The following is a 14339-nucleotide window of genomic DNA, read 5'->3' as shown; positions in this document are numbered from 1 at the left end:
TCCTATAGAGTCGACATAAATCCTATCATCAAAGGAAGTATCTAATAACGACCTTTTACTCCTCTCATTCTTTGTTACTTCTCCTTCTCAAATGCCAAGGTGAATGGGATTGCCAATTGCACATATCCCTCTCCAGTCAGGAGGTAGGGTCGGTTGCAATATTCTGCCTCCACAGTAACACCAGAGATCCACCCGGGGAACCCTGAGTGCTGAGTAGTTCCCTCCTTTGTCCATTTCGATGTCATTCTGAGTTTCTATACATAACCTCAGCTCCTCCAAGTCTCTGACTGATTTGATCCCGTCGGCTTATACACGATGTGTGATTCCCAACCGTGGTCAAAAATGGGGGTGGGGGGGGGAAGCTTTCAAATCTGTCTTCTCCAAGGGAGGGAACATTAGATAGGGATATACAATTCCTATCATTCCATGCAGTCTTATCCTGATACAGGGCTATCATACATTCCATGCCCTTGCTGTTTTGGTTCCACCCGAACAGAAAGAAGACTATGTGGGCAACTGGTCTACTGGAGGCACATGCGTAGCAACTGCTTTTATTAAGAGTGTTAACAGTGTACTTTACCCATTCAACCCAGGTATTTGCGTCCCCGTATCCAGTTTCTATTTCAATAGTCTGCTTCAAGTCCTTCACCTCTATAATTTTTAACCACCTTTGGGTCATTGGGTAAAAGGATGTATCTTATTATCAAGTTGTTTGGCTCGTTTCTGTTTCCTACGGCTATTTGGAAACAGCAGGCCGAAAAACACTTCCCAGTGGCAGCCATTACTATCTTTAAATCGTTACTAAGGAGTCGAGAACCGTTTTTACGGGGAAGTCTTCAGAGGAGATATTTTTGATGGTGAGATTTATCGGGTGGCATTTTTTGTCAGGACAGTTTAAGGCTGGGCGAAAGGGGGCTCTATGGATAGTGATGCCAGGTGGCGGTTTTTGCGAACCATACCTTGTGTCCGGTCGGGTCTTAAGAAGGGTTTCGGAGGAAATATACTCCCTCTGATACTTTACATCTGCGCATTCTACTAGACTGCAAGCATCGACTTCTATTACTTGTGGATATTCAGACTCAGGGACCGTTAATAACAAATATGGAGATGACAGCATGGTTTGACAAAATCCCAATACTAAGTAGGCTAATATGGTAACCCTAAGCGTCCCCAGCTATCCTATAATAGTATAATAGTATTGAAGGACCGAGAGATTTAACATGCAATACAATATATAGATATCAAAAAGAAACTATCCCGCATCCGCATAAAAATCAGTTACTTAAAGTCTTTTGAGTCTGAGTTTCAGTGGTTCTTCCATCGATTTGGCTGTCTAGACATCTTCCTTAACCAGGGATTCCACCGGTCCTTTAGTCCTGGTGTAGTGAGTCCAGCCTCTCTCCGCCGTGTGTATCGCCGTTTCAGTCGTCAAAAGAGCCTGGTACGGTCCCTCCCAATCCGGGTGCAACTTAGTTTCTGTCCATGACCCAGTCTCCCAGCTGGATGGGAGGAACGGCGAATTCAAGGGGCGGAGTCTGTGCCAGTAATCCTTGTCTTCTAAGAAAAGACAAAGACGAGGACAAGCCCAGTATATACTTTTTAAAGAACAGATCTTTAGTCTCCAGGGTTGGCAGTTCCCCTTTCGTTCCCAGATAGGGCAGGCCAAACAATATCTCATAAGGGGACAGCCCCATATCTTTACTTGGAGCTGTCTGCACTCGCAAAAGGGCTATAGGTAAACACTTAGTCCAAGGGAGTCTGGTGAGTGTCTGGTTCATTATCTCAACCTTTCCTGATGAAGGTGGGTGCCAAGGGGTGTGGAACTCCCAGGAGACGCCTGACCCTTCATTACTCCCTGGAGTACCCTGGAAGTAAAATGAGTTCCCTGATCTGAATCTATGCAATCCACTATCACATATCTGGGATTTATGTATTCAAGTATTACCTTGGACACCCCACTTGCGGTGGCAGTGGCTAAAGGGTACGCCTCCACTCATCCAGATAGGTGATCAACCATTACCAGTATATACCTCAGTCTTCCCACTTGGGGTAATTCGGTATAATCTACTTGAATGCTCTGAAATGGTCGGAGCCCAGGTTCTCTCCCTCCTGGGACTTGTTTCCTCAATACCTTCTTGTTGACTTTCTTGCATGTTATACATCCCTCACATATCTCTTTGGCTATCATATAGATCCCTTTGCATTCATATTTCCTTAAGACCAAATCACACATTGCTTGCACACCCCAGAGACTCCCCTGGTGTAAGACAGCCATAATTTCTCGCATCATCATCTTATTTAGCATCTCCCGGCCATCGGGTAGCATCCAGCGCCCTTCTATTGTCTGTTCTTCTAGTTCTTCTAACTCTCTCTTTTCCTTAGCGCTAAATATCGGTCTCCCCCCAGGTTCCTGTACCATCGGTACCAAAATCTATATTGTAGCGGGTTGAGGGTTCAGAGCTGCCTCCTTAGCGACTTCATCCGCCAATCTATTTCCCTTTGCTTCGGGATAATTTCCCTGCTGATGTCCATTTATGTGGACTATTGCTATTTCCATTGGCAATGAAAGGGATTCCAATACTTGTTTTACCAATTTCTCATGAGCCAGTTCTTTACCCCTACTGTTTATCAGTCCCCTCTCCTGCCACATCTTCCCAAATGTGTGTGCAACCCCGAAGGTATACTTAAAATCTGTGTATACAGTTCCTTCTTTGCCTTCCAAGGACTTAGTGCATAAAATTTGCAAGTCTGCGCCAACCAATCATTGGGTAGTCAACTAGCCTCAATAACACTCCCCTCTATTCCATCCACTACTGCATATCCATTGTGTCTTTTACCTTCAATCACTCTGGAGGACCCCATCAATGAACATCCTGGCCCCTGCATGTAGAGGGATATCTCTAAGGTCCATTCTTACTTTAGTCTGATATTCTATACTGTCGAGGCAGTCATGTTCTGGGTCTGAGGGAGCTTCATCCTCCCCTTTCCAGAGAAAGGTAGCTGGATTCAGACAAATGTCTGTGATCAATGTAAGGTCATCCCTCTCTATTAGAATTGCTTCATAGTTTAGAAATCTAGGGTCCGTAAGCCATCGTCCTGCTTTATGGTTTAATATGGTCCATACCTGATGTGGGGTGCTGACTATTAAGGCTCCCCCAAAAGTAAGTTTCCAACTCTCCTCTACCAATAAGACTGTTGCTGCCACTGCCTGCACACACTCTGGTCAGTAATGTAGCTTTCCATTCTTTAATTAACTATGAATTAATGCTGCCATGTTTTAAATTAGCAATATGACAGGTCACTGAGACAGTGTCAAGGAATCCTGTCAATTAATATTGATTCAGGCTAATACAATTGATATATTAGAAATATTAATTATTAATTATATATATTATATAAATAAAATAATCATTATCTGTAATTCAGGGTGGAAACGCATCAAGTGGCTAAAACATTTTAGAAACTGTAATTGCGTAGTTCTGTTTGTTTACCAGTCACTTGTGGCTTCTCATTCTGTTTCTGTAATTGTTTTGCTCGAGCACATTCATTTTTTAAAAACCTCAACAGATTCCATCGCACCATTTGCAGTTAATTCAATCCCCAATTTGGTGGCAGTATCTTGTCATGAGCGCAAAACTGATTCTTCGTGCCTCTCATCACAAAACTGTCGCCATAGTCCAATTAACTCTTTCGTTCCCGCTCCCATGTTACGTTGCCAGATCAATTGCTGAGCTGATTTAACCAATTGAACAGCTTTAGGGCCACCTAATGACCATTCTTCATCACCCAATGTTTTGTTTAAACCTTTATTTTTGATTTAAGAAATATTGCAATATCTCTTGCTCCCTATAGCTTCAAATACCAATTTATCAATTTATGCTTGTCTAACTTTAAAGCCTGTTCCTAACTATACATTTTGAAATCTTACTTGTAAATATATATTTATATATTATAAATTCATTTATTCAGTATTTAATATTTAAAATGTAAAATGCATACAGTTCCGAACTTTGAAATCTACTATTATTACCCGGTTTTAGTCACTTAATTTAAATCCAAAATTAGTTTTCTTAAGTTGTCCTGACCAGTCATTGCTCAATTACAGTGCTATAGGTCATGAAATAACCAAAGCTGTCTTAAAAGGATTTGTCTATTCAAGTTAAAAGAAAACTTATAATGCATGAATAATGGCCAAATCCAAGGTCACAGATATTAACCATAGGATTGATTTATTACAATCTAATGTTGAACTGAAACTTCAACTGTCATTGAGGGAGGGAACTTTCTGAATAAAGCTACGGCTTAAAATTAAGTGATAACAAATGAGTCTGAAACACAAAAAAAAAGGTGTTCATGTTGTTTTCCTCCGTATTAAGCTGATTTGAAATCGTTTTTATGTAAGGATAAAAGAGATTAGTTAGAAACTGATAGTAAGGCAGTCATGACCTGTAAAAAGAACAGGAGTTAACATTTTATTTCGTAATCACTGTAAAATCCTTAACCTTAAAAGAAATCATGTTAAATTTCCATAATAGAAATCAGATTCAAAACAGTCCCGGATCTCAAGCTCCAGGGAACAAAGCACAAACATTCAATCACCAACAAACAAATGTACATTCAAACCGAATCACAAAGGGTTAAACTTTCTATTAGCTGTACAGCTCTTTACTCTCTCTTTCTCTTACACACACACACACACACACACACACCGTATCTCACAGACACTTTTTGAGCTTCCAGCAACAACAACTCTAGAGGCTTCTCGCTCCACCCCTCTATAATCACAAATTTTTTTTTGATGTCTGGCCATGATTTAGTTACAAAGTATACCCTCAGTAGCCCTTCAGCTACTAGCCCTTCCAACACTAAGCATAATCTGATCCCTCCTGACTGAAAGGCTGTTTTCTGTTGACATATAAATTCAAATATTTACAAACTCAGTCTTCATCCAACCCGTACTTTGGCCAGAAGACGGCAGGATGAAGAATGGATTCCTTAGTCCATACAAAGCAACAATCATCTTTTTGCTATCTCTTCCCCTTGTGCAAGTATTATTTTTCCAATTCCAAAACATCCTGCCCAACGGACTTTCTGGAGGTATGTTATCAGGGACCCCGCCTCCATTTCCATTTTTTTTTCGGAGGCTTATACTTTACCCTCGGCACAGCCCATATTGAGTTCTTTCGTTAGACACTTATTAACTACTAGAACTCAATCCCAGCCACCAAGGCAGTACTTAAAAGTCAATTTCACTACCTTGGTCCATGCATGGAGTTGCCTGGCTCCCTGTGCCTACTTACTTTCACCTGGTTCAGATAGACTCTCATCGGATCTCAATCAGTCAACCAGAAGGGGGAACCCACCGCCGAGGAACACGGGACCGTTCTAAAAAGAACGGGACGCGTCTTCCCAGCCGTCGACGGTGCCCACCCTGCTGGTGATGATGGATATCCCGGACACGAGCCCCCAAATTGTGAGAAACAAAACTCACATATTAATAAATTTCAGTCCAAGTTAAATTCTGAAGCAGCGAATTTTATTGATACGTACTAGCAAGAACGGGTGCCTAACGAGTAAGCACCCCGATCTAAGGGTTACATTCTGATTTATGCTGTTCAACTGCGTCTCTCAATCCTCCCCTTTCACCCCATTGATTACTTTTACTGTAGCGCGTAGCCTATCACAAGTTCTAGCTTCTCTCCGCCTCTGTTTACTTCTCCCATTACTCTTAGCCTGTCGCCCCTTACTCTTATTTATCTCATTCCTTATATGTGATTATCCTGGCATAGTTTGCTGCCTTTGTGCGATCATCCTGCCAAACTAAATTCCATCAGTTGGCCACATCCCTCCTGAGACTGGCACACTATTCTCCTGTTACTGGTACATCCCGCTACATGGTTGCTCTGCCCTATTAGTCATAGATAATTCTACCTGTTTTCACTTCTTCTGTTTTCCTATGCCTGGTATATCCCGCTCCATGATTGCTCTGCCTTATTAGTCATAGATAATTCTATCTGTTTTTGCTTCTCACTGCATGCACAGCCTAATTTTATAATGTAACCTTTTGCAGAAGCAACACCTGATCCCTTATTCTGCACAATTTTAACCCTATACCTTACAGTTCATTGTTTGCTGATGTTTCACCCTGAGCCATTTTCTTGGCACCTTTTATTAGTGGTGGTTTGTCATTGTCTTCCATTCAGAGGCAATGTGAAAAGGCCAAGTCTATCTCCACTGAAACAGAAATCAAGTATGTGCTGTAGGTGTAATTCTGAACCACTATAGGCATTGTTCTGGCTATTTAGCCAACTGAGTTAACTGACCATCGTAACAGATCTAAGCTAATATAAATGCTGATTAGTTACTATTGAAGAAACTCAATCTCTAGAAGTTATTCAGCTATTAATACCTACTTGTTATCTTTTGAAAAAATTACAAATGACTTATTAAAAAAACTGGTTAATTTCACAGTGTATATTACATGAATAATAAACTGATTTGAAGATTCAAACCCTTTTCAGGTTTCTTTCTCAGTTTATCATGTTCTGCTGATCCTTTAATTATTCTGTAATTGCTCCCAGATATCTGTCACCGTCAAAATACCATATACACCAAATGATTTCCCAACAAGCCTGGAATAAGTGGAGCTAAGCGTTAATAAAGTCCTATCAAATGGACATTATGCATTGGGAAAAGTATAATGCAATTTCAGTTGGAATTTCCCTTGGACAGATGGTGGCAGTCAATTTATTAGTTTGCAGTTCTAAATGAGATTCAAAATTTGTGATGGAATGTCAAAATTTAAACTCCCAATGGTTTATCAGGCTAGTTTCTGTATTATGATCAGCACATTTTATCTATGATTCGGTCCTGATTTTATCTTTACATTTTCTTTTGTGCCAATAAGTGTGAATATACCAGCTTAAAAAAAACGTTTTCAAAGTTGTCATTCTATGGTCCCTTGTTCATCAGTTCCCTATTTGGAAGTTATTAGATTAGATTAGATTAGATTACTTACAGTGTGGAAACAGGCCCTTCGGCCCAACAAGTCCACACCGCCCCGCCGAAGCGCAACCCACCCATACCCCTACATTTACCCCTTACCTAACACTACGGGCAATTTAGCATGGCCAATTCACCTGACCTGCACATCTTTGGACTGTGGGAGGAAACCGGAGCACCCGGAGGAAACCCACGCAGACACAGGGAGAACGTGCAAACTCCACACAGTCAGTCGCCAGTCAGTCAGGCGGGAATTGAACCTGGGTCTCTGGCGCTGTGAGGCAGCAGTGCTAACTACTGTGCCACCGTGCCGCCCTTATGTTCCACAGAGTAGTTGTTCTCATGTTACAAATTTTTATTGATAAGGCCAAGCTCATTGTCCATATGAAAAGGATAGAAGAACATGGACAATTCAATAAACCAAAATAATAGCAATCGATTTTCATATCAAAAAATGTATCATTGTGCATGGAAAAGACCTCTCAAATATTTGTACACAATGAGACAAGTGTCTTTATGTATGGATATGGGTAAACATTTGTTTGCTAACACTCCTGTGGAGCACCAGGCACGACATTAAAGTTGCTATAAGAACTAAATCAAAATCAGCCCGCTTAGATATGTTACAGCAGAGGTAGCTCTTCGTATTCACAGAGGACTTCACCGATGAACTATCCTTGAAAAAAAAGGAACAGAATGAATCTCAACATATAAAGTCAGGGAGATCAAACAAAACAATTTCTGCAGTGTCCATGTAAAGAAATTTAAAGCTAGCATACCCTGCATTACAATCATCAAACCATATGCTGAAGGTTGTCAAGGCTGCAACAACTGACAGCAACATTTGACCTTGTGCAGGGAAGATGTCACTCAGTTTTAGCTTTTCACTTTACAGCTGGCTCACAATAATTCAGCGCCTCGGAAATGGATTTCCAATAACACGATTTCAAAGTGAGGTTTGGCCATATATTCGATAATGCTAAGTAATAACAAGATATTATTAATTCATTCTGTATACAAACAACAAACAAGGAGCAGAGTATGCCATTTAGCCCCTTGAGTTTAATCACCATTCAATAAAACCATGCTTGATCTGATTGCAGTCTCAAATGCACACACTACCTACCCTTGATAATCTTTCAGCATCTTGCTTAACAAGAATTTCAACGAGTCAAGAGGGTGTTGCTGGAAAAGCACAGCAGATCAGGCAGCATCCTAGAAGAAGGAAAATCGACGTGGGAGGGGAAATTGTGGTCTTTAAATAAAGAGGCCATCTGGTGTGTTCAGTGGTGGAACTGGTCCTCCTGGGAGCAGGTCCGGTGGAGGTGAAGGAATTAGGAATAAGTGATAGCATTTTTGCAGGAGGCAGAGTGGGAGGAGGTGTAATCCTGCCCACCTTCTGAGGAGCCCCACCTTATCCCAGTTCCAACCTTCCAGCTCAGCACTGTCCTCATGACCCATCCCATCTGTCCATCTTCCTTCCCACTTATCTGCTCCACCCTCCCCTCTGATCTATTACCTTTACCCCCACCTCCATCCACCTATTGAACTCTCAGCTACCTACCCCCAGACCCACACCCCCTCCCATTTATCTCTCAGCCACCGGCCCATAAGCCTCATTCCTGATGAAGGGTTCCTGCCTGAAACGTCAATTTTCCTGCTCCTTGGATGCTGCCTGACCTGTTGTACCTTTCCAGCACCATATGCTTGACTCTAATCTCCAGCATCTGCAGTCCTCGCTTTAGCCAAGAATTTCAAGGATTCTGCTGCCAGCACTTTTTTTAAGTAGCACAGACTTATGAACCTCTGAGAAAAATGGAATCATCTGTTCTCTGTTTTAAATTAATGACCCCTGAATTTTAAACACTAACTCCTCATTCTAGATTCTCCCATAACGGGAAACATCCTCTCCGTATCTACGCTACCAAACATTCTCAGGATCTTATATGAGTTAATCACGTCATCTCATCCCCTGAAGTAAACTGTGCCTCTCGCCTGGTGGAGTTCTAGCTTCTGGCATTGGCTTTCTTGATGTAATTTTCCATTCCCTCACTAGATCCAGGAAGATGAGAGTTCATGGTGTAGAATCTTCTTTCCATTAGGAACCCTGTTGGAGTTATCCTTAGAATTCCATGAGATGTGGTCCTATAGGGTCCAGGACAGTTTGATATCAAACAAATGTGTAGGCAGTTTCTTTAAGCCTGCCTTCAAGATTTGGATTGCCCTTTCTGCCAGACCATTGGATGACGCATGGTATGGAGCTGTCCTTACATGTAGAATTACATTTGACTTGAGGAAATTACTCTAATTCCCTGTTGGTAAATGATAGCCCATTATCTATGACCAACACATCTGGGAGTCTGTGTATTGCAAAAGACACATGCAATTTTTCTCTTCTTCCCATGCTTGACGAATTAATTCTATGCACATTCAACCACTTTGAGTGGGCATCTACAATGACTAAGAAAACTGAGCCTACGAAAGGACGTGTGAAGTCAAGGTGTAACTGAGCCCAGGGTTTACCTGGCCATTCCCAAGAATGCGGAGAAGCTACTGGTGGCAAGTTTTGTCCTTGTTGGCACACCGGGCACTGCCCCCCCAAAGCAGCTATGTCTGCATGCAACCCTGGCCACCAGATATAACTTCTCACCAACATATTCAAATTGGAAACCCTTGGATAACCGGAAGGGGGTTAGCTGGTTTCTGGCAGCAGCCATTGCTTACAACAATCACTCTTGCTCCCCATAGTTATATGGCATTTCTCCACGGTGATCTGGTGTCTCCAGGTCCAATAAGGTTTCCGTTCTGGTTGTAATGGCCCTTTTGTTCCCCCATCACCACCAGCTGTTTCAGTTTCATTTCCTGACTTCAAATATGACTGCCAAATCTTCCTTCTCTATTTGGGTGCAGTCATGTTCTGCATTAGCCAAAGTCCTGGATGCATGCGCCATTGGGAGTTCTTCATTGGGCCAACTATGAGCTAATGCAACTTGATATCTAATGGGAGGCAGCGTGTGTCAATACCAGCTCTCCCTTGGCATCACAGTGTGTCAGCATCTTAGAGGATGATAGCTGTTTCTTCACTTCCCTGAAAGGTAACCTTTTTTTAAAGAGTTGATGCAAAGGTGCCAGGATGGAGGCCAGCTTATGTATGAACTTTCCGTAATAATTCACCAGCCCAAGGAAAGACATGGGAGCTGGGGCATCTTTGATCACTGTCACTTTATCTTCCAACGGATGTAACCCAGTCTTGTCAACCCTGTGGCCCAAATAGGTCACTTGAGGTGCTTGGAACACGCATTTTTCCATTCTAAGGCATACACCTGCCTGGGAGAAATATCTAAGGATGATGTCCTCAGCCAAACTCCTGGACTCATACACCATTAGACATTTCTGTTTATTGGGCCAAGTAGTCTAAGTGCTCCTTTTTGGTCTTCCCTGTTATTAGCACATCATCTCGATAAATGCTGACCCGTGGTAGAAGAAAGTGAGTCGAGAGTATGTTGCTGGGTAAGCACAGCAGATCAGGGAGCATCCAAGGAGCAGGCCAATCGACGTTTGATGAAGGACTTATGCCCAAAATACTGATTCTCCTGTTCCTCAGGTGCTACCTGACCTGCTGACCTGGGGTAGACCTTGTAAAATGTTCTCCTTCGTCCACTGAAAAATTGCATGGGCTGATGATACACCAAATGGCAGCCTTGCATAATGGTACAAACACCTATGGATATTAATTGGAGCATACGTCTGGTAATCCTCATCTAACCATAATTGCAGGTTCGCATGGCTCATGTCCAGCTTCGTGAAGGACAGACCCCCACCAGCTTTGTGTGTGAATCCTCTATCTGAGAAATTGGGTATTTATCCAGCCGTGAAAAGTAGTTTGTTTAAAATCCCCTCAAAGCTGAACTGACCCATTTGGCTTCAAAATTGGTATGACTGGTGCTGCCCATTCCACAAATCGTACTGGTTTGATGATTCCTTCGGTTTCCAGCCTTTTGCATTCTGCCTCTACTTTTGCGTGTGGGGCAGGCCTTACAGAATTGTGGAAATGCTTCCTGATCAATGTGCAAGTTGACCTTGCCTCCTTTGATAATCCTTATACCTTCCTGAATGACTTCCAGGTATTTAATTTGGACTTCACTCAGACAGCCATTTTCTTATTGAAAAATGTTAAGCCAGTATAAGTTAATTTTATTCAACCAATTTTGTCCCATTAGGCTTGGGCCTGAGCCTTTTACTACAATCAATGGTTACTAAGCCAGCTGCTTCTCATAAGAGTCCAGAACTAAAATTGTGCCCTTAATCTGTAAAGGTTCCCCAATGTAGGTTCTCAGTCTAGCTGAGATCTTTCGCAAATTTAAGAGTTGGAGTCCCAAGCGAATTTTGTTAAAGACTGGTTCTGTGATCACTGAATTGGCTGCACTGATATTCGCCTCCATTTGAACCCGATGACCATTTAACCAGATGTTTATTTTGATTGGTTCTGATTTGGATGTTGGGTGGACTTTCCAGGGTGTGCAATCTTCTCAATACTGGCTTATGAGTTCTCTTACTCTATTTAGGTCTGGTAGGACTCCTTTTCTGTCTCGAGTCCACATACCAGCAGCAACTACAATGTCTTGCTGGCCTGGATACTGAAGAAAGTTCTAACCGTTTGGCTGAGGCTTGAAGTTTTGCTGTGGGCTGAAGTAAAGTGGCTCTATTCAGAATATATCCCAAGTGAGGCTATGTAATTGCCTGCACTCAAGCATGTTCCCCAAGCTCAGTTGGACTGGCCAATTGTCCACTTCCATCAGAATACTCTGCAACTCAGATGCTCCACATTTGCAATAATGAAGTTAGTTGTAGTGCTTGTTCAAAGTCCAGTTGGGCTTCAGCCAGTAAATGCTTGTGCATTGTGACATCATTAATCCTACATACCAACAGTCTCTCAGCCTCTTATGAAGGGTTAAAACAAAATAATGTGCCTCTGCCCTAGCCTAATCAAAAATCTCAACACAAATTCCCCTGGCTCTCAAATTGCCAAGTAAAACCAATATTATCTGAGAATTAGAGGAGGCTTTGGGTTGTAATATTCCTTAACTAAATCTGGCAAATCTTGAAATGTTTCAGCCTTCAGTTTCCCTGGTGCCTCAGGGCAAGTTAAATTCCTAATAACCAAAAAAGTTATGGGTCCACAAGCTGTCAGGAGAGTTACCCATTGCTTTTCATCTGCCTCAATGTCATTTATCCAAAATAGATCACACATGTTTTTCACCCTGCCCAGTCTTTGATGGCAGTGTTGAAAATGTCAAGCTTCCCAAATAAAATGATGTCAGAAGTGCTCACCACAACTCAAAGATGTCTGTTGCAAGTGAATTTCTTCAGGAACATATCCATTGAAATAAGTCCTGCGAGGCTAGTATCACATCATCAAATCACCCTCTATTTCCACATGCCTAATACTTGGCTTTGGTTTAGCCCCCTCAGAGCCAGCTCTCAGAGTGTCAGAATGTCTGTCTGTCAGGCAGGGCTCCCTAATTGGACCAGATTAATGGCCCCAATCAGGGAACTCATATTAAGAGGTCCACCTGGCTGACGTAGTTACAATCCCCACTCCCTGTATGGATGTTGCACATCATTACCATGATTCAGACATCTGTTGCTTTATCCTTTTGGTGTGAATTCTCAAATGGTCAATTCACCAACAAATCACCTGTAGAATTTTGGATTGACCAAACTGCTCAATCTATCTGCAGCAGCATGTTGTTTACAAAGTCCTTTTGTCAATGCCCTTTCTCTTCCTATGACTGTGTAATACAAGGTAATACCTGAGTTTGATCCATTTAATTGGTTTTGAAGTCATCACAGTGGTGGCACAGTGGCTCAGTGGCTAGCACTCACAGCACTAGGCTTCCAGGTTCAATTCCAGCCTTGGGTGACTGTCTGTGTGGAGTTTGCATGTTCTTCCTGTGTCTGTGTGGGTTTCCTCCCACATTCCAAAGATGTGTAGGCCAGGTGAATTGGCCATGCTAAATTGTCCATAGCATTAGTCAGAAGGGGATGGCTTACTCTTCAAAGGGTCAGTGTTGACTTGCTGGGTAAAACGGCCTGTTTCCACACTGTAGGTAATCAAATCACTTTTCTTTTCAGAGCCATCACCAAATGTATTTTCTCAGGTCGCTCTTCAGGGTTACTCTTGAAGGAATATTTGCAGCTGTCCTGGACGTTATCTCCAACTCCTTTATCTTTATAGTCACAGAAACAAAGTGCACAGTTCTCTCATGGCTCCAGCATCATTTTTCCAATTATTTTGCAGACTTTTGGTAACAATCTATGCATCTTCTAATCCTGCCTTCCTGTTCTGATATTCAATGTGTCGATGTTTAGTCAGATTATCCATTTCTTTTTCAGTGCCTAGGTGAGTTTGGATTGGGAACATATCAAGTAGCTAACTTATTGTGGTTTACAATGAACTTTAAGTTAAAAATCACACAACACCAGGTTATAGTCCAACAGGTCTAATTGGAAGCACACTAGCTTTCGGAGCGACGCTCCTTCATCAGGTGATTGAGAACTTTAAAGTTCTCAAGCAGATTTGTAGCTCAAGTTGTGGATTAGGTGTTGACTTGCTCACCGAGCTAGTGAGTTTGTTTTCAGATGCTTCATCACCATTCAAGGTAACATCATCTAAGAAACACAACCGGAAATGATATCACCTACTCCAACAAACCAGGGCACATAAATAGCAAGCGGGACAGAACACCAGCGCTTCAATGGAGGCTCACTGATGATGTTACCTAGAACAGTGACGAAACATCTGCAAGCAAACTCACAAGCTCGGCGAGTGAGTCAACAGCCTTACAATGAAGTGCATGAATTGAGCATCTCAATGAATGAAGGGGAGAAAGGACAGATGTATTTGGTTGATTTTGCTGAAACAAAGCAGCTGACTGGGAATATTTCTAGTCGTTAATGTGAAAGTAAGGTCTTCAGTTTGTATTCAGGTCTCCAGTTTTTTTTTCTTCATTTCCTCTTTTTAAATAGATTGATAGATATAGGTATAAGATTGATTCTAGAGTATTAAAAACAAGTGTTTTAATAAAATGAAGTGTACACTGTAGGGATACTTCAAGTATACAGAGCAGGGTTACTAGAGTGATTTTAATTGATAACCTAATTAAAATATGACAGGTCAGATGATGTGTTGCATCTGCAGCATGTGGATACCATGGCAGTTGACAGTGAACACATTTGTAACAAGTGTTTGCAGATTAAACAACTTTGGATCCAAGTTATCTGCACACTCCAAGAGAAAGTCACATCCCTTAGAATAGAAAATTTAAAATTGGTCT

At 41.9% G+C, this 14339-nt stretch overlaps 1 protein-coding gene across 3 annotated transcripts in view; it reads left to right on the top strand.

The window, feature by feature from the left end:
• Positions 1-14339, top strand: part of LOC122552701 (regulator of G protein signaling 7) — a 460227-nt gene that overhangs the window by 402541 nt on the left and 43347 nt on the right. The gene's annotated exons all lie outside the window — the stretch shown is intronic.

Source organism: Chiloscyllium plagiosum, unplaced genomic scaffold (assembly GCF_037043375.1).
Source record: "Chiloscyllium plagiosum isolate Xiang-an unplaced genomic scaffold, Cpla_swu_hap1 HiC_scaffold_10, whole genome shotgun sequence".
NCBI lineage: Eukaryota > Metazoa > Chordata > Chondrichthyes > Orectolobiformes > Hemiscylliidae > Chiloscyllium > Chiloscyllium plagiosum.
The sequence above is the reverse complement of the archived record's forward strand: the minus strand, read 5'-3'. Positions and strand labels throughout refer to the sequence as shown.